Source organism: Bidens hawaiensis, unplaced genomic scaffold (genome assembly GCF_021521415.1).
Source record: "Bidens hawaiensis isolate Kalapana, Puna unplaced genomic scaffold, B.hawaiensis_p1.1 tig00029628_1, whole genome shotgun sequence".
Lineage (NCBI taxonomy): Eukaryota > Viridiplantae > Streptophyta > Magnoliopsida > Asterales > Asteraceae > Bidens > Bidens hawaiensis.
In genome coordinates, this window is record NW_027494910.1 from 63,971 (window position 1) to 83,650 (window position 19,680).

A 19,680-nucleotide genomic window follows, 5' to 3' on the forward strand; every position below is an offset into this window, starting at 1 on the left:
GTAACATTCCCGAGGGTTTTCGGTGTGCAGCCTTATCTCTTGCATAACTCAATATTCACCAACACACGTAACCATATCTTTCTCCAAACTCGACCATTAATAAAAATCTTTTCAGATATCTGTATCATCAATAGTCAAATCCGACCCCGGATGTATGGATTATTTCGATCTATGTGTTTCGTCAATGATTAATTACCGAAGGTCATGGAGGGTCGGGATCCAAACCCGATTTTTGAAGTAGAGAATTTAGTCCCGCGCTGTTCGAAATTCTCCTCATTGCCGTAAGATTCCATCTTTTCCAATTGTTCCTCTTTCAACGCCTCACGTTGAGCGACTCAAATCAGGTTCGAAGGTTCGACTGGACTATCATCCCCAGCACTCGCACTCGTAATGGCTTAACCCGATCTTTCTTACTCAAGGCATCGGCTACGACGTTAGCCTTGCCAGGGTGATAACGGATGTCACAGTCATAATCGCTTAAAAACTCGACCCATCTTCGTTGCCTCATATTCAGTTCTTTCTGATCAAATATGTGCTGCAAACTTTTATGATCGGTGAAGATGGTGCACTTCGTATCGTAGAGACAACGTCTCCACATTTTAAGTGCGTAGATAACCGCTCCCAGTTCTAAGTCGTGAGTAGTGAAATTTTACTCGTGTACTTTTAATTGTCGGGAAGCATAGGCTATAACCTTAATATACTGCGTCAACACGCATCCTAACCCTTTACGCGATGCGTCACAATACGCGACAAAACCATCGTCTCCACCAGGGAGACTTAAAATCGGCGCTTGGCATAATTTTAATGGTTTCTATCTTATTTGGATCTTTGCGTAATCCTTGTTGCTTTACAACATGACCAAGGGATTATGCCTTCTTTATTCAAAATCACATTTCGAAAACTTCGCGTATAGCTCATCTTGCTTTAAGACTTCTACAATTTTCCTTAACCGTCGTTCGTGCTCTTCCTTACGTTGCAAATATATCAAAATATTATCAATGAATGCTATGACAAATTTGTCAAAATAAAGTTTACCAACTCGGTTCATGAGTTTCGTGAATGCTGCCGGCGCATTTGTTATCCCGAAAGGCATAACTAAGAATTCATAATGGCCGTAGCGAGTCCGAAACGCTGTTGTTGCAACGTCCTCTTCTTGGATTTTTCATTTGGCGATAACTATATCTAAGATCAATTTTCTAAAAATAAATCACCCTTTGCAGTTGGTTAAACAGATCGTTTACTTCGAAGAAGTGAATACCTATTCTTGATCGTCACTTTATTCAATTTTCCGTAATCAATACATATCCTAACACCTTCGTCCTTCATTTCTCAATAACACTGGTGCACCCCATGGTGACTAACTAGATCGTATAAAACCTTATCCAAAAATTCTTGCATTTCATACGGTGCAAGTCGGTAGGGTGCTTTAGCAACAGGGCCAGCTTGAGGCATTAAATCGATTATGAATTCGACCTGTCGGGTTGGCGGTAATCCAGGAAGTTTTTCTGGGAAAACTTGTGGAATTCGCGTACCATCGGGATATCTCTATATGTTTTCTTTTAAATACTTTGGCAATCGCGTTTGTTAAGTATACCACGTCTTCTTGTCATAAATATTATAACACCTCAAGATGAGATTAGAGTGGTAACATAATACCGTACACTTTTCTCCGTATCTAATCGCTTCATCGTCCGAAAGAGAGCTTCTAATCATCTTCTTTTTCATATTTGATTTCAGCTTCATGTTGAATTAGCCAATCCATGTTAACTGTTACGTCAAAACTTCTTAACTTTACTGGTCGTAGGTCAATAAGGAAAGGATTAATCGTTCAGAATAATAGGACAATTCCGAACAATTTAGTTAGCCATTAGGGATTTACCGTTAGCGATTCTACAGTATAGGGTTCTATAGTTTCACTAATCGGTATCTTTCCAAATGATAGAAGGTTAACAGGAACTGACTTCTATCGACGACCGTAAAAATATCACTGAAGCCTATTGATTTAAAACTACAACGTACTCAATACCACCTTTGGATCATGACGTGCTTTATTCAAATTACTCACAAAAGCTCGGCTCCTTGCTTGATCAGAGGTTAATGCTTGTCATGAGGTTCGTCTTCTAACGACACTTTGGTTCAACTTTGGGTAATTTCGCTTGAAACGTTCTGTACTGCCACATTCATAGCAAGTACAACTATTTGGCATCATTTGATTTCTTTGGATGGATTGTTATTGAAGTTGTTGGGTTCGGAGTGGTTGTACATGAATGGGTTGGGGTTGCCGGTTCCCATGGCTTCAGTTGGTTCTACAAATGGGGCATTACGTCCATCTTTACCACACCCGTGGCCTACTATCACTCGACATTCTTCTTCCTTTATCATTTCTCTTCTTTATTACTCGACGTCTCACCTAACGTCCTTCCAGTCCACTTCCCATAGAGTAAAATATATCAATGCTGGCTTGCGACACAACCCTTTCAAAGGTTGTATATTTTACAGGATTGACTATACTCTTTATCGATGGAGTTAGTCCCCAATATTGCGCTCACTTCGCTTAGTTTCAGGAGTAATTAGCCATGTTACCAGACATGACAATTCCTTCAAACGATTAGCGTTTTCTAAGTGATCAGCATACAACATTTCTATCTTCCATAGTTCAGTTTCCAATCTCTGAACTTAATTACTCGAATAAAAGTGCTCTAGCACAAGAATTTTAAATTCCGACCACATCATCTGAGCAAAAATTTTCTATCTATTATTTTTTACCATCGTGTTCCATCACGATACAACATAATCTACCAACATATCTGTAGCATACTTCACCACACAATGTTCTAGACTCTTACCAATATCCTTAACCATTTCGATCTTTTCTATTCACTCGCTAATCTATTCCTCCCTTTACCATCAGCCAACTATTAATAATCCCTTTAACACAACCGATAAACATATTCCTCACACCGGATCTAATTCATTACGACTACTATTCATGTTTAGTATATAACTAATACTTGTAGTCATAATAGCATTCGGTGGGACATTATCACTCTTAGTAATACCACTAAGAATTGAAATATTCATAATCATGTGATTGCTCGATCTATAATTCTGCGTTCACATTTGCATCAACACTAGCAGTGATCTGTGATACTACATTCGGTATCATCATCTGCTATCTTCGAGCAATCAACTGAATCATATCAATCTCCATCATTGGAGTTACTCTTTTTATGTCATTCTGCCGTACTCATCCCGTACGCAGTAATCAATACTAATCTCACCATATAACTCGTTACCAGCTCAATCAGAACAACAGGTACACATACACACCAAATGTTATCATATATATTACACATACCGGCATCTAGTATATATGTCCCACAAATATAATAACATATAGACTTAACCTGACGTCGGTTAACGTCTAATTATGGTTCATAACCCTTGTCACCATCTGACATATAGATCTTTCTCAACAAAAATCAATGTTTAATATTCATGATTTCAATATCCTTCTGCATGTCGGCATAACCGATACACGCTCACCGTGAGCACCAAACGATTACGTACCACGGAGTTATAATATCCGTGTCTATTCGTATATCCGGCATACACGGTATACCACCTACGAACGAATATCCAACAATGTTATAATGATTCCAACACCTCTTTGTGTATAGGTAATCATTCTATTCGAGTATACATGGGTCTAAGCATCTAACGGATGTAAGGATAACATAGGGAGTTGCAAGGTTCAAGATAATCGCGCAACATGGGTTGCCTTCAAATATTATTAATTATTATTATGGGAAACTCTATCACTTGCTCAGTCAATGTCCTCAGGCGTTCTAGGTTCGTTGAAATCGATAATTCTCGATCTGGAGGTGGTATGACTCATATGTTTGAGAGTGAGAAATACATATATATATATTTCTATATATTATTTTTATCTGCTGATTTATTATCAAATTTATTATTATTATTATTTTATTTATTTATTTACCTTAATGAAATAAGAGTGGTTTCAGGCACGGATCCGTCCGTACGTGAGGGTCGACGGTTCGGGTGAACATCTGGGGTTATTAGGTTATACGGTTCCGGTGTTGGTAGGGTAAGGGATTCATCAATTTTGGTTGGGAGTGACGGTTACTAGATATTTCTGGTTAATGTCAAACGGGAGATCTAACTTGGTACTATCATAACTATGGCCCGATAAGTCAGACTCATTATCAACCGATGCTCTAGAAATCTCAGCATCCTCGGTACTTTTTATTATTTCCTTCCCCGGTTCCTTATCCGGGTCCCATTTCTCAATACATGTACCCACAAGATATGTATATATATATATACACATTAACACGTATAAATAATACCATATACTTTACACATATGTTGCCATTTTTACCTATTAATGTACCCCGTGACTTCCACTGAATTCCCTCGTGCGGACAAGTATGTTACTATATTCCGGACCATAATAACCCACTTGTCCATCCAAGTTCACCCAGCTCTCGTCACTATAAATTATTAGTTGATATTCAGATCCTATAATACTTGAGCTACTGGTTATATTTTAGGTATATTTTAAAGACATCCTAATTCTTTTATAACCAATGGCTCTGATACCAAGTTCTGTAACACCCCGTAACCGCAGCGGAAACGTACATGGGATGCAACAGACACCTCTGATATCAACCACATTGTTTATAAAGAAAACTGAATGCATTAATATACTTCAAATTACATTAACTTGTATTCCATTACCGTCTAGGTGATACACACATCACACACTACGATACATAATTCTATTTATTAGAATGTATCCTAACATCCCGCACGCAAATCTTACACACATCAAGCACTTAGCACATAAGCAATCACTTCATCTTAGTTGTACCTGAAAAGCATGTGAGAAAACGGGTCAACTACGAATAGTTGGTGTGTTTCACAATTTTAGTAAACCATGATAAATCCATATCATAATTTAATATTATCTGGGGACACTGTTAACCCAGAGCACTTCCAATAACCTCTGGGGACACTGTTAACCCAGAACACTTCCAATAACCTCTGGGGACACTGTTAACCCAGAACACTTCCAATAACATCTGGGGACACTGTTAACCCAGAACACTGTTGCGGGACCTTACAATATTAACAACTCAGACAATTACCATCTTAATACATTACCGTACGATTCCCGTACAATACACATTATATAAATACATTCATTTCCATGCGATCAGCATGTACTTAAACATTTTGATAGAAACATGTTTTCCGCCCCGGGAAAATATTTAAAACAGTTCAGTAAAAAAAAAAGGGGCTCGTGAAACTCACCTTTTCGTGAGCAAAGATGTAATACTGTGCACGGCTACCGGTCCGGATCTGTAATACGATCCCTAAGTCGTTACTACACAATTTCTATTAATATAACTTAAATTCGTGTTAACCGGTACGTCTGGGGACACTGTTAACCCAGTACCGTACACGATCCGGGGACAATGTTAACCCCGAAACACTTTTCAGGACTTAGATTGTGATATCACTTAGAGTTCTTTAGTCAAAACTACCATTAGTTGGTTTTCTCGTTTTGCGTGCCTAGCACGGTTATCCGTCTTTATGTTTTCAAAAATGAGTTTGGTCACATACGACCCAAAAATAGTTGTTACTGATATTTTAATTAAAGTGGTGAAATTAGAGCTTGGTTTAGACACCCCGTTTGACCGCGGGGCCCATTTCCGTCTTTAATATACCGGAAACTTCTAAATCGGGTAAAATTACCCAAATCATCCGAATTACTTTCGGATGATTTATTTTTACTTGATTAACTTAGTTTCATGAAAATAGTCCATTGTTAAGGTTTTTATACACCGGTTAGCTCGCTTAGGCGAACTTTGCCGGTTTACGCGTTTTAAGCTTTAAAAGTTTGTTTTTATGTTCTTTTTAACACAAATAAATATCCGCTTAGTCTCGGATCTTGAAATTTTGAACAAATCACTTTTTGACAGTAAGGAATTTTATAAAAATATTTCCAGAATTAATTTTTATATTTAACATTTATTTATCTATTTTTAAACGTCATTTGAACACCGAATATGTCGAAAATACCAAACGACCTTAGAAAAATCCCAAATTTTTCTGGGATGACCCCTGCCATCCACATAGTTCCCTGTAATTTTTCCAGAACCAAAATCTTATTTTTCATGCCATTTTCACCAAAACCGAGCTAGAAAACCCTAGAACTCGTTTTACCGAAAAGCCTACTTGGACTTCTCCAATGGACCTGAAATTTTGTATGTGATCTTTATATGTTATGAAAAGCTTATCTGAATTTTTCCAGAATTTTTCATGATGTTTAGCTATTTTTCACCATTTTTAGCCAACACCGAGCATTAATTTCACCAAATATTCATCCTTTATCCAAAAATTACCAAATTTTTACAGATCTCATATTTTCATGTGTAGATCATCTTTGTGAAATTTCATGACCCAACTCTAAGTCTACCACAATCTGTCCAAATCATACAAATCATACGAAAAACCGAACTACCTTGTGTTTCTAGCTTTAGATCGCAACGATCTTGCTTTCTAGCCTTTGCTAGCAACTAGATACAACACCTACAAGCACAATAACACCACACCAAGCAAGTTATACCCACAATCAAGCCATTTCTTTCATGGTTTCGGTTAAGACATCAAACCAAAGATTTTAACCGTAAAAATTCGTTTTTGACTCTTTTAACTCATTTCTTGGACCAAGATCCCTTGTATAACTTGTATACATCACTTGATCATGCAAGAATCGGTTTCATCTCGGGCCATTTTTCACTTGAAACCTCATTTTCTCAAGATTTTGGAATTAAAAACCAAGACTAAACCATAATAACATGTTTATACCTTGTGGATCTTTTTAAAAATCAAAGGTTTTTGGTTGAATGTGTAAAGGATGGAGAGAAATGTGGAGTTGGGATTTTAGAAAAAAGAAAATGAAGTGTGTATGTGTGTGATATGGACCGATCGGTCCATGTAGTGGTGTGGGGTGGGGCCCACATCTCAAATCTTGGCCACACATTCGGATTGTGTAATCCGGATAATGTTGTGGATAATCTGGTTCAATTCGTTTTTCGGTTAAATGTTTAATTCCGCTCAAAACGAGGCCAAAACGGTCGTTTTTTGGCTTAAAAATAAAATTTATATAAAACCGTTTAAAAACTTTAAAAACTTAAACCATGACATTTATGGACTTAACACATCATATTGTCGGTTATTGTGCATCTTTTTCGGCTTGATCGATCGTCTCTTGCTTGGTTCGATATCAAAGGTTTCGTTTAACGTACCGACGTACCATTAAATCGAAATCCTTTTTTTCTGTGCTATAATTCACTTATCCCGAAGCTTTAATACTTCGTAAACTTTACTAAACATCATATATTTCGTCTATAATGTAATCCCCGATTCGTTCGGGTTTCAATAACCGTTCATCGGTTAATCGAAATTCCAATACGACTAGCTGTACATTCGAGTATAATTCGTACTGTGAATCTTATATACTCATATAAACACATTATAATTCTTATATTCGGTATTAAATAACACGTAAATAGTATATACCGTCTAGGGTATACCTGAATTTGCCGGAATCGTTACACTTAATTTAAGCGAGTACCCATAGCATTTTGGAAACTTTTCCAAAACTGAGACATGAAATGACTATCTCTGTCCGAAATGATGGATAACGGCACATCGTGCATGGATACTAAGTTATCAACATATAGATGTGCCAATCTATCCATACTAAATGACTCTTGTATCGGAATGAAATGGGCAGACTTAGTAAGTCTATCTATAATAACCCAGATTGCATCATTTTGTCGCGAAGTTTTTGGTAACTTCATAATGAAATCCATGTTTATCATATCCCATTTCCATATTTGTATTTCTGGTTCATGCAGCAAACCTACTGGTTTTTGTTGTTCTTCCTTGACTTTTGAACAAGTCAAGCATTTGGCAACATATGTGGCAATATCTTTCTTCATTCCAATCCACCAATAATCACTCCTTAGATTCTGGTACATCTTGTCGCTTCCTGGATGCATCATGTACATACATTTATGAGCTTCCTCAAGTATCCTTTCTCGTAAGTTTCCAACATATGTGGCAATATCTTTGACCAGTTGGTCAATGGTACCATTTCTTTTCCCATCAGTGACTTTATTTTCTTCAAGCGCTTGTTTCTAAGCATTTTTCAGTTGGTCTATCAAATCAATATGAAGTTCTAACCTTAGAGCACACACTCTTTTAGGTTTCTCATGCTCCTTTCAGCTGAGTGCATCAGCTATAACGTTGGCCTTTCCTTTGTGATAAATGATCTCACAATCATAAGCACTTAAAACTTCCATCCAACGTCTTTGTCTCATGTTTAGATCTTTCTGACTAAATATATACTTTAAGCTCTTGTGGTCAGTATAAACTATGAACCTAACTCCATAAAGATAATGCCCCCATAACTTTAAAGCAAAAATTATGGCGCCTAACTCCAAATCGTGAGTCGTATAGTTCTTTTCATGAGTTTTTAACTGTCGAGAGGCATATGCTTTGACCTTAGTCCCTCGCATCAGTACACATCCCATTCCAGTATGTGAAGCATCACAATAGACTACAAAATCATTTGTCCCTTCTGGCAAAGCCAAAATAGGTTCTTGTGTTAATTTCGGCTTCAATGTCTCGAATTTCGTCGAGAGGCATATGCTATAACCTTAGTCCCTTGCATCAATACACATCCCATTCTAGTATGTGAAGCATCACAATAGACTACAAAATCATTTCTCCCTTCTGGAAAAGCCAAAATAGGTGCTTGTGTTAATTTCTGCTTCAAGATCTCGAATGCGTCATTCTGCTTTGGTCCCACTCATATTTGGCTGACTTACGAGTTAGCGAAGTCAAAGGTATTGCTATATGGGAGAAATCCTTGATAAATCTTCTGTGGAACCCAGCTAGACCAAAGAAACGTCTAATTTCAGTCGATGACTTGGGATTTTCCTACTTGGATATAACTTCAATCTTTGCAGATCTACCTGATACCACTTGCGTTCACAACATGTCCAAGAAATTGCACTTTGTGAAGCCAAAACTCACACTTTGAGAATTTATCATATAACTTCTTGTTTCTTAATATATCAAGTAGTATGCTGAGATGATTCTTGTGTTCCTCTTTCGATTTAGAATAAATAAGTATATCGTCGATGAATACGATTACAAACTTATCCAAACGGTTTGCAGATCCGATTCATCGTATCCATGAACGCTGTAGGAGCATTAGTAAGTCCAAATGGCATGAACGTGAACTCATAATGTCTGTATCTCGTTCTGAACGCAGTATTCGGAATGTTTTCCTCTTAGACTTTTAACTGATGATAGCCTGAACGTAAATCGATCGTAGAGAAGTAACTTGCTCCTTGTAGTGGATCAAACAAATCATCAATCCTTGGGAGTGGGTATCTATTCTTGATTGGTACTTTGTTCAGCTCTCGGTAGTCGATGCACATTCTTGATTAGTGAAGAACTCTGTCTTATGAATCCTTTCTCTAACATTTCGTCTAATTGTTTCTTCAATTATTCGTCTTTGTTGGATCTAGTCTATACGGGGATCAAGCAATAGGTGATGTACCCGGTACTAAATCTATTCTGAATTCAACTTCACGCTCTGGTGGTATTCCTGGTAATTCTTCTGGGAAAACATCAGGAAATTCTGAGACAATTGGTACGTCCTCCAGTTTCTTCTCCTTGGGTTTTATTGTCACATATGCCATAAATGCTAAGCATCATTACCCAGGCATTTATTATCTTTAATCATTGTTATTAAGCTAACCTGACCAACATCCTTGTCTCCCGCAATTTGGATGGTCTTTCCATTTGCTGTACGAATTTCAATAGCTTTCTTATCATGTAAAATACGGCTTGGTTATCGGATAATCAATCCATACCTAGGACGATATCAAAACCAGCCAGTGTCATGGGCAACAACTAAATAGGTATGGCATATTCTGCTAACAAGATTTCACCATTCTTCAAGACTTCGGATATTCTGACTAAATCTCCATTGGCCATTTCGACAATGAATGATTTTTCTAACTTAACTAAGGGTTCATTTAATATACTACAAAATCTTTTATTTATAAAATTTTGATTTGTACAGGAGTCAAACAAAACCCTAGCATAGACATTATTAATGAGAAACGTACCGGTTATAACGTCTGACACTTCTGCTACCTTTTGGGTGTTAAGCACAAAGACTCATGTGTTTCCCTTCTTGGCCTCGTTTTTAGTGACACTACCACTTGCACCATCTCCTACACTCTTTTTCTTCGGGTATTCAGATTGGAAATGCCCTAACTCACCACAACCATAGCAAGTTATCTTATTCTTCCAACATCCTGATGTTGGATGACCCACTAGCTTACAATTAGTGCAAGTGATAGATTTGTCAAAGTTACATTTCCCAAAGTGTCTTCGGTTGCAGATCTTGCACACCGCAATTGATGACTTGGTCTTCTTCTTTTCCCCACCATATTGTTTCTTGTTTTCTCTATCATTTCTCTTGAAGACAACTTCTTTCTTGAAGATACCCTCTTTCTTTTCTTCTTCACGGTTTCTAGTCAACCCATTCATCATGTAACCAGCCAATTCCATGGCTGAATCGGTGGTTTGAGGTAGAGATGATCTAACCATATCTCTAATCTCCTTTGGTAAACCCCAAATATAACGAGTGACCTTGTTATTTTCTAGTGTTACCAAGTGTGGTACTAACCTACAATACTCTAGAAATTTTGTATTGTAATCTTTCAGATTCGTCCCAACCACAGTGTGGTTCAGAAACTTGGTTTGCATTTCATTCTTCTCACTCATTGGGCAAAACTTCTTGATCACGAGATCTTTGAATTCTTTCCAACTTAGCTTGTACATGTTTAATCTACCCTTGACTTGTATAAGGGTGTTCCAACATTGCAGAGCTTCGCCCTTAAACGACTGGGATGAATACCGAATAGCGTCTTCTTCAGTACACTTACTGATAACAATAATGGCTTCTATCTCTTCAAGCCATCCTAGTGCAGGAATAGCACCATCGCTTCCATAAAAGTCTCTAGGCTTAAATGTCTGAAATGTCTTATAACTACAACCTTTCTCGTTTTTTTCTTTTCTTAGGCTTCTTTTCTTCATAATCGCTGTCAGCGTAAGAGCTGGCATGTTCGTCTTCATCTCTTTTGGTCTTTAAAGATTTCTCCTTGCTCGATGATTCTTGCTTCTTCATAGCCTTGAGCGGTGCTGAGAAAAGTTTGGCAATTCCTTTTAAAATAAGATGTTGCATATCCTCCTTTCACATGAATTTATCATTAGCAGGAGGGGTAACATTTGTTTCCTGATTTTCAGTTGTTCGCTTTAGTCTTCCCCTCGTATTCCTTGAGGGTCCGCGGTTGACGTCAATGTTTGAATTTACTCTCTTTGACATACTATAGATGAGAAATAGGAGGTAGGTATTAGTTAACGTGTCTAATAATCCACCAGATACATACATATCTTATACCTACTTTCATAAACTTAAACTGGTTAAAGCCTAAGTATTTTTGTCAAATACATAGTTCGCTAAACCGATGGCTCTGATACCAATCTGTCACACCCAGCCTCAGGGGACTAGCCGTGTGACCCATATATTGGTACCATTTCTATTAATTTGTTAAAGTTTGATTACGCAATGAAAAATGTTTAGTAAAATATTTACTTTCACAATGTAGGGAATTAAATTCCCTTTTTTATATTTCAAAATTACTTGCTTTAAAACAAGTTTTACATATGCCTCGTTTACAAAATTTAGCTGAGCAATAAGTTGTATTCTATGCCTAGCGATCTTCTATCTCCACTGAGCATACCCACTTCTACACCTTACTCCTAGTTGCCTGAAAAAAAAAACACTTTTAAAATGCATTAGCTACATGATAGTGAATAAGGTTGACTCGTTAAAAGGTTTTCATAATTCTTTATGACACAATCACAAATAGTGTTCAACGACACAATGGGTCTTGATGTACAATAAATTATACATCTTTTTAGCATCAAATAATCTCTAAAAACTTCAACTTCTATCAAATAACATAGCTCAGAAGGCTACTTATCACATTAAAATGCAATAAGAAACAAGCAAAAAGACTCAAGCAACTTCTATCAAATATCATAGCTCAACGACTCAATGGGTCATGATGATTCTTCTTCGTCTTAAGCTTTAAACAAAGAAACAAGCAAAAAGACGAAGAAAAACGAAAGAAAACCGAAGAAAACACTCAACCATGCCCCTGTGCCTCCCAGACCACGCCGCCAAACTTTTGAACACAAGAATAGACAAAAATCTACAAGAAAAGACAAATACAGGACACAGAAGCATGGGTCCATGCTTTACCACGTGGTCACCTTTGAGAACAGACAAAAAGAATTATCACGTGTCATAAAAAAGCACGGGGCCATGCCTCAGGAAGCACGCCCCCGTGGTGAGTCATCATGTACGATCTGACATCATTTAATGCAACTAGACACCTGTACACGGGGGCGTGACTCTAATAGCACGAGGTCGTGACTCTCACTCCAGACTGCCTATAAATAGAGGCTCTTGTTGCATTGATGAAGGGTGCTTGAAAAAAATCTCTAATGGGTTTCTCTTATAAAAACAACCACATTACACTCATATTGAAGATCTTGTGGAGAGTTTGAAGGCTTGAAAGTTATCATCATCATCAATCATCATCATCATCATCATCCACCATCATCATTAAGAAGGAAAATTCATCCACATTTGGTTAGATTGTTCTAGTTTAATCATTTGTTTGTTATTATCATCCATTTTAATGTTCATAACCATGCTCATTATGAGCTAAAACTCCATTTACCATCTAAAATCTATGAAGAAGCTTTGTTCTACTTGATGATTATGTTTGACATGTGATTTAGTTTAGTAAGTACATGGTTATTTTGCAATTATCCTTTGATGAGAAATGTTTCACTATCTTAATTCAACAATTCAAAGTTAGTGATTTACAATCATTCATGAGCGATTCATGTTCTTGAAAGAAAGAATACTTTGATAATTTATTGAAACATGGATCCTAATGTTGTACTTAAAATGATGAGATATAAGCTATGATCTATTTCTCTAGTTTTGATAATTCTGAAATAACATTGTTAACATGATTGCTTAGGTTATCATGTAAGTCAAAGAAATCATATAATAACGGAATGTGTAATTATAACCTACTTAAATCAACCAAGGGGAGGTTGTGTGACTAAACTATAACCACCCAAAGTTGTTAGAATTAGTATTTGAGAAATTGAAGTCAATCCTAATCTTTCTACTTTACTAAAATACTTGCCAACTCAAAATGACATTCTCGTGGTAGCATGACATTAGGAAACGGTCGAGTTTAAAATGCGCATGCTACTTTCTTTTATGTCATAGGATATGCTCACTTAGAAATGAGGGGCTATTCTATTATATATTATTACGGCAAGTTTATCACATGTTTACTTTATAATCATCAAGGATAATTGGAGTGGATTCTTGATCTTAGATGGTAACCTTCATATATTTGAAACACTTTTTTAGAATTTCTCTTCTTGTCACCTATATATTATATAAGTACTTCTATTTTATGAAAAGTTAAAAATCAACCTCAAAATGATTAAAACTCTCTGATTGACTTAAAACGAAGATTCATAATTAGAACATATGTGTCCACGGATCGATACTTGGTTCTTACCAATACTATTGTACATATATGATAGGTACACGTGCCTATTTTGTGTGTGTTTAGTCTTAGTAGAAATCACTTTTATAAATTTAAAACACGATATTGTGCAAAAGCTAAATCTCCCATCTTTCATATTTAAAAAAAAGAAAAAAAATATTTTAGTATCTCAAAAACACGGGGGTACGCTCCTAGAAGCACAGCCCCGTGCCACAAAGTGCAGGCCGGAATCTTCGCTGCAAAAATCTCAGTCAGACTGGTTTATAACAGAATTGTCAAACCAAAAACACGGGGCCGTGCTTCTACAAGCACGGGGCCGTGCCTGAAAACTTGTTGGCTATAAAAGGTACCTCTTGCTAATGCATTCCTTTCACCAACCCAAAAACAAACACTCTTCCCTGAGATCACAACATGTCTACTGAGATAAACAAAGCAATTCCTGTCCCTCGTCAACCGAGGAACGAAACCCGACACGTTTCCAAAACCGAGCTCCTCATGAAATTTTTAGAGCTCGTTAAGAAACTCACTGAGTTGAATTTCCTTGCTGAAATGCATCTCATTCAACTCACAGAATCGGTGGAGAGCATGAAAATGGAGCTTCGAGATATCAACGAACAACTCCAGTTTCAAGTACTTTGTTTCACGTACTTTCCTCCACCCGGGCCATTCGATGGAGGAGAGCCTTTCGGTGGAATCTAGAGACATTAATATTTATGTTTTTATTTGTAAACAAGTGAATTAGGCACAATATTTTAGGACTATCGGGCTTAACCCAATCAAATCTATGTTTTAGGAAAACCGGGCTTATCCATAATTTGTGTATAGAACCTTTAGATTAATGAAAAAGTAATCTTAGGACGTTTAAAATGTTCAAATTAACATCTTAAACATCATATTCTCGCGTTTTGCTGAAAATTAAAAGAAGAAATTCAGTGACAAAAAGCATGGGGTCGTGCTTCTTGAAGCACGGTCCCTTGGTCACCCTTGAATCTTCAGCATGGTACGCGCTGACTCCGTACAATTCTTTGAATCAGAAACATTTATTCTCCTAGCAGCACGGGGCCGTGTTTCACCAAGCACGAGGTCGTGCTCGACATTACAGTCTCAATATAATGCATGAAAAACTCACTATTCCATTCATATGAAACAAAATTTACTGAAAAGAAAACAAAATGGCAGAATGGAGACCAGTGAGAAAGGGCAAGAATTGTGATTCTTCCTCAGAACTTGAGGAAGAAATCATTAGCCTCTAATGCATCGTAAGAGACCAAGTCGAGAGTAGCATCCAAACTGAAGCTCGCTTAATCGAGCTGACCAACAAAGTTGAACTACTTCGGTTCGAGAATTTCCACATTGTTGATAGCTACAACAAAGATGTGGATTTCAAACTCAACTATCTTAACCGAGAGATCGTGAAGCTCGACAAAAAGCTTTCCGAGCTCTTGAAAGACAAAAGAGCCCCACCACATATTCAAGACTTGTTCAGGAATGGTGGTCGTTAGTAGTTCAGACTTTGTCTTGTCTTGCTAGAATTTGTTCTCGTTTAAGCTAGTTTCGTGTTTCTCGGTTCACGTTGTTTTCACTTTCCTTGTAATGTTTAAGAAGTTAATGAATTCCTAGGACTCTGCGTTTTATTTTAACAATAATCTTCAAAGAAAAAAAACAGTTAAAATGAAACCAACACGTTAAATAAACAACAAACAAAGAAATACACGGGGCCGTGCCCCACGCTACAGTGCAGTTACGTATTTTTGTAATAAAAAAACATTTTCCAACCACTTAACCCTAAAAATCAATTCTTCCAAAGCCGAAAACCAGCGCCCCTTTACCAATTCTTCAAAACTTTGCCTCAAATCTTCGATTTCCAACCAAAGGTATGTTAATTTAACAAATCTATTGTTCAAATTCATCATTCTAGGTCTAAAATAAACCCCAAATCTCACCAATTAATGAAATCGGGTCTAAACCGGGTAATTAGATGGGTTGTTTGTTTAAATCTAGGATGTTGATTTGTTAGATAGATTTGCACTTAAGTTTTGTTAAGAAAAAAAAAACCATTCGCGTTTGGATCTTGGATAATCAATATAACAAATCAATCCCGGTTGATGTTTAGGACCGGTTGGAATCGCAAGTTCGAGTCTTGAATATTGTAGAATTAGGATTAAAAACATGGGCTGTGCTTTGAAAAACACGACCCGTGGTCAATTACAAGTCAACAAAAGTCAAAATCAAATTGGTTAAACTGCCAAAACCCGTAACATGCTTCCAAAAGTACGGTACCATGCTTTTGCTAGGCATAGGGTCGTGCTTCAAGAAGCATGGCACCGTGGTTCTTGCTTCTGTTCTAGCTTTTCAGCAATATTTTTTGTTAAATTATACTAATCAGGATATAAATTGAAGATGGCTGAGTACGGAGAAGATGAACACGCTTTCTTGATCTTCCATGAAGACACCGACAGAGATGAACGGGGCCGACAACGAATGTTTTACCTTAACAATACCAAATTTTTATGCTTGCGAAAACACGTTAAAGCAAGTAAATCAATGGAGGAGGTACAAGAATCTAGTGAAAGGACCATGGGAACGTGTTCTGAATCAAAAGGGTAAAGCAGTGACCGAACTAACCAAGGAGTTTTTGTCCTCGTTCTTGTTCAAGACGAGGAATCTGTCTATGTGGGGTGATGATGCCATTGAGTTTAGGTGTGGAGGAGAATGGTACACGACATCGATTACCCAGCTCGAGATCGATCTGGGTATTTACACAAGTGATGAGACTGACAGACCCATCTCGTACGAATCCATGACCACATTTGGTAATGAAGATACTGATGATGAAGCAGAAGCAGGTGATACCAGAGTACAGGCATGGCAACAACTGGGTTACGGGGATGAAGCCTACTGTGCCAGCAGCACAAAGAGTACCGCCCTACGCGACCCGCTGATGAGATACATTCACTGACTGCTGAGCCACACGGCTACTGCACACGATCAGAGTGAGGGGGTTGTGAACTTGAGGGATTTATGGGCCCTTTATTGCATAAAGAATGATACGCCTTGCAACATCACTTATCTGTTATGTAAGCTGTTCAGAACCAATGCAAATGCAAAGAGCCGAAATACCCAATCTTTGGTGGTCCATGGATTTATAAACTTTACAAGGCCTACCGTGCAGACATAGAAGAAACCCGAAGCCCTGACCCGATTGCTCTTGACCTTAGTTACTGTATCAGTATGCAAATGGTTCAACAGATCAGTAGAAACCCGGACATATAGAGGTTTCACGATAACCTGAACCAGATTTGGGATCCTGAGAACCCAGATGATATGATGATCCAGGATGTACCAGAGAGGAGAGGAGGATCACCGCCCCCGACAGGCCCGCTGCCGCACTTACTCACAGCAGGGCGGCCCATCATCATCAGGTAGGGGTGAGAAATAACCGAATCGTTAACCGAAACCGAACCAAAAAACGATGAAACTGAATCGGCATAACCAAAAACCGAATTAACCGTAATTAACCGAACCGAACCGAACTCTTCATTTTTTTTAATACTTTCAAGCCTTTTCCCGCTATTTCATGTATTATATGTATTAATAATTTACTACTATCATATTCATGTATTTATATCTCCATTTCATGTACTAATAACTCGATTTCATATATTTATACCTTCATTTCATGTAGTTATGCATTCATTTCATGTATTTGAACATTCATTTCATGTATTTTTACGCAAAATTTTGGCCAAAGTTTGAACTGGTTATTAACCGATATTAACCGAACCGTACACACCCCTATCATCAGGAGCCAGCCCCAGCTCGTCATACCACAGCCAGTACTCTTTTGAGGGCCTATACGGGCTCATTGACCAGTTCCAGACTCACACTACCGCCTCTTTCGACAGGTTAACAGGACAAATTGCTGCTTCTGACGCACAGCGAGCAGCAGAATACGCAGAGAAAAGGCGAGAGATTTACCATTTGGGTGAGCGCATGGACATGCAGTGGGGACCATTCGACCTGGACACGGGTAACTGACGAGCAGCGGCACTGGTAGGTCTGGTATAGGTATGGGTCCGGGTGGTAGTACTTTTATGACATTATTATCATGTCTGTTTTAAACAATTTACATTCTGTCATTTGGTTGTTTGTTTGTTTGGATACTTATTATGGCCATGGGTGCCAAGACGCTTTATTAGGTACTTATTTAGCCCGTGTGGGCAGGGTGTGGATGATTTCATACCCAATTTTCGGTAGTATTATGCTTGGTTGTTTGCTGTTTTTATTATTCAGGTACAAAACAGGAAAACGGACGAAAAACAGGGGACGCTCTGTCGAAATTTCGTTAACCCGTAGGGAAGTTCCTTTCCATTTTACCCACCATACTTCATTCGAAATTTAAAATTTTTATGAATCTTTTCACATTGAGGAAAATGTGAGATTCAAGTGTGAGGGTGGAATTACTTGACCAATCGCTTGCCCAACTAATTAAGATTCTCTAAATAAACAAATTTTTTTGTAGCAAACAAAGACTATTTTTATGATAAAACCAAAAGAAAATCCAAGAATTTTTTTTCACAAATAACCAACTAAAAATCTATTATAACCAAAAAAGTGAAAAAGTAAGAAAGAAGTTTTGTAATATTGATAATAAATTTACGCTAAATATGGCGTTTATACCCAAAAACCTCCATTATTGTGAGATAAACCTCATGCCATATAAATATTTTTTTCGAAAGCTTTGAGTGAGTCATATGTTTCGTATGATTTAGAACTTGTCTCAATTGTTCATTTCAAGACTGCACTAAGCGTTGTATAAGGAAGAAAGAAATAATGTCACAATCCTCTCAAACCATTCTCCAAATTACAAAACCCAAAAACCTTAACCAAAACCTTACCACCTTATCCTTCTCACCAGTAAAATACAACACTGGTCTTTTACCGGCAGACCCTAAAGAAATGGAAATGCATTTTTTCGATTTCAATTTCCTTTGCTGCATACAATTCGCAAAACGTAGGTTGCATCCAGAACTTAGGGAGAGAATCTTTCTCTTTAGTAATGAGGTGAGGAAAAAGTGTCGCCAAGACGAACAAAGGCCACCATTTTGTGGAGTTTCCAAAAGCGCGATAAAAAGAAGAGCAAAAAGATACGAACGATGCTTAGGATGTGGAAATTGGTCCCACGGAAGAAGATGTAGAAAAAGTCAAACTCAGTCTCAACATGAATATACCGAACTAATGAGGGTGGGGGCTATTAGGCTCAAAGACGAACGATCTATTAGGGTTGGGAGTTATGTTCAGAGCAGGATTAAGGAAGAACTTATCCACATCCTCGACAAAACTGGTCTTGACGATCTGACCTTAAAAGAGTCACTAGGTTTGTTCTAAATAAAAAAAACCACAACCGGGAGAAAAGAAGCTAACCATCGATGACATCTTAAGATTCCCGACAGTCAGCAGAAGTTGTATTTATCATCCGTATCTTCATCAACTTAAACCCTTGAACCACCACAAAATACCAAATCCCTACTCAAACAAAACCAACCCATATTACCTTCCGATTTATGCAAACCTTCACAAAGGTGGAGATTTGAACTTGTTACAAGCTTATTTATCACAGGTTACATCTTGGCTAAGAGTGTTCACATACATATATCACAGGTATGATCAGATATAAAACCGAGTGTGAGTGAACATTGTGAGAACGTGACGTTTTGCATAAACGGAAGCTCATGTAAACAAATCACCTTTTATATATCACTACATATATTCCCATGATTTAAGGGGGTTATTTTGTTCCCATTTTCTTGGAACTCTTTTTAGGGATATCTAAACTTTGGTTCTAACTTGCTATTTTTAGAGAATTATTATAAGTAGCTTGCTTGAGGAC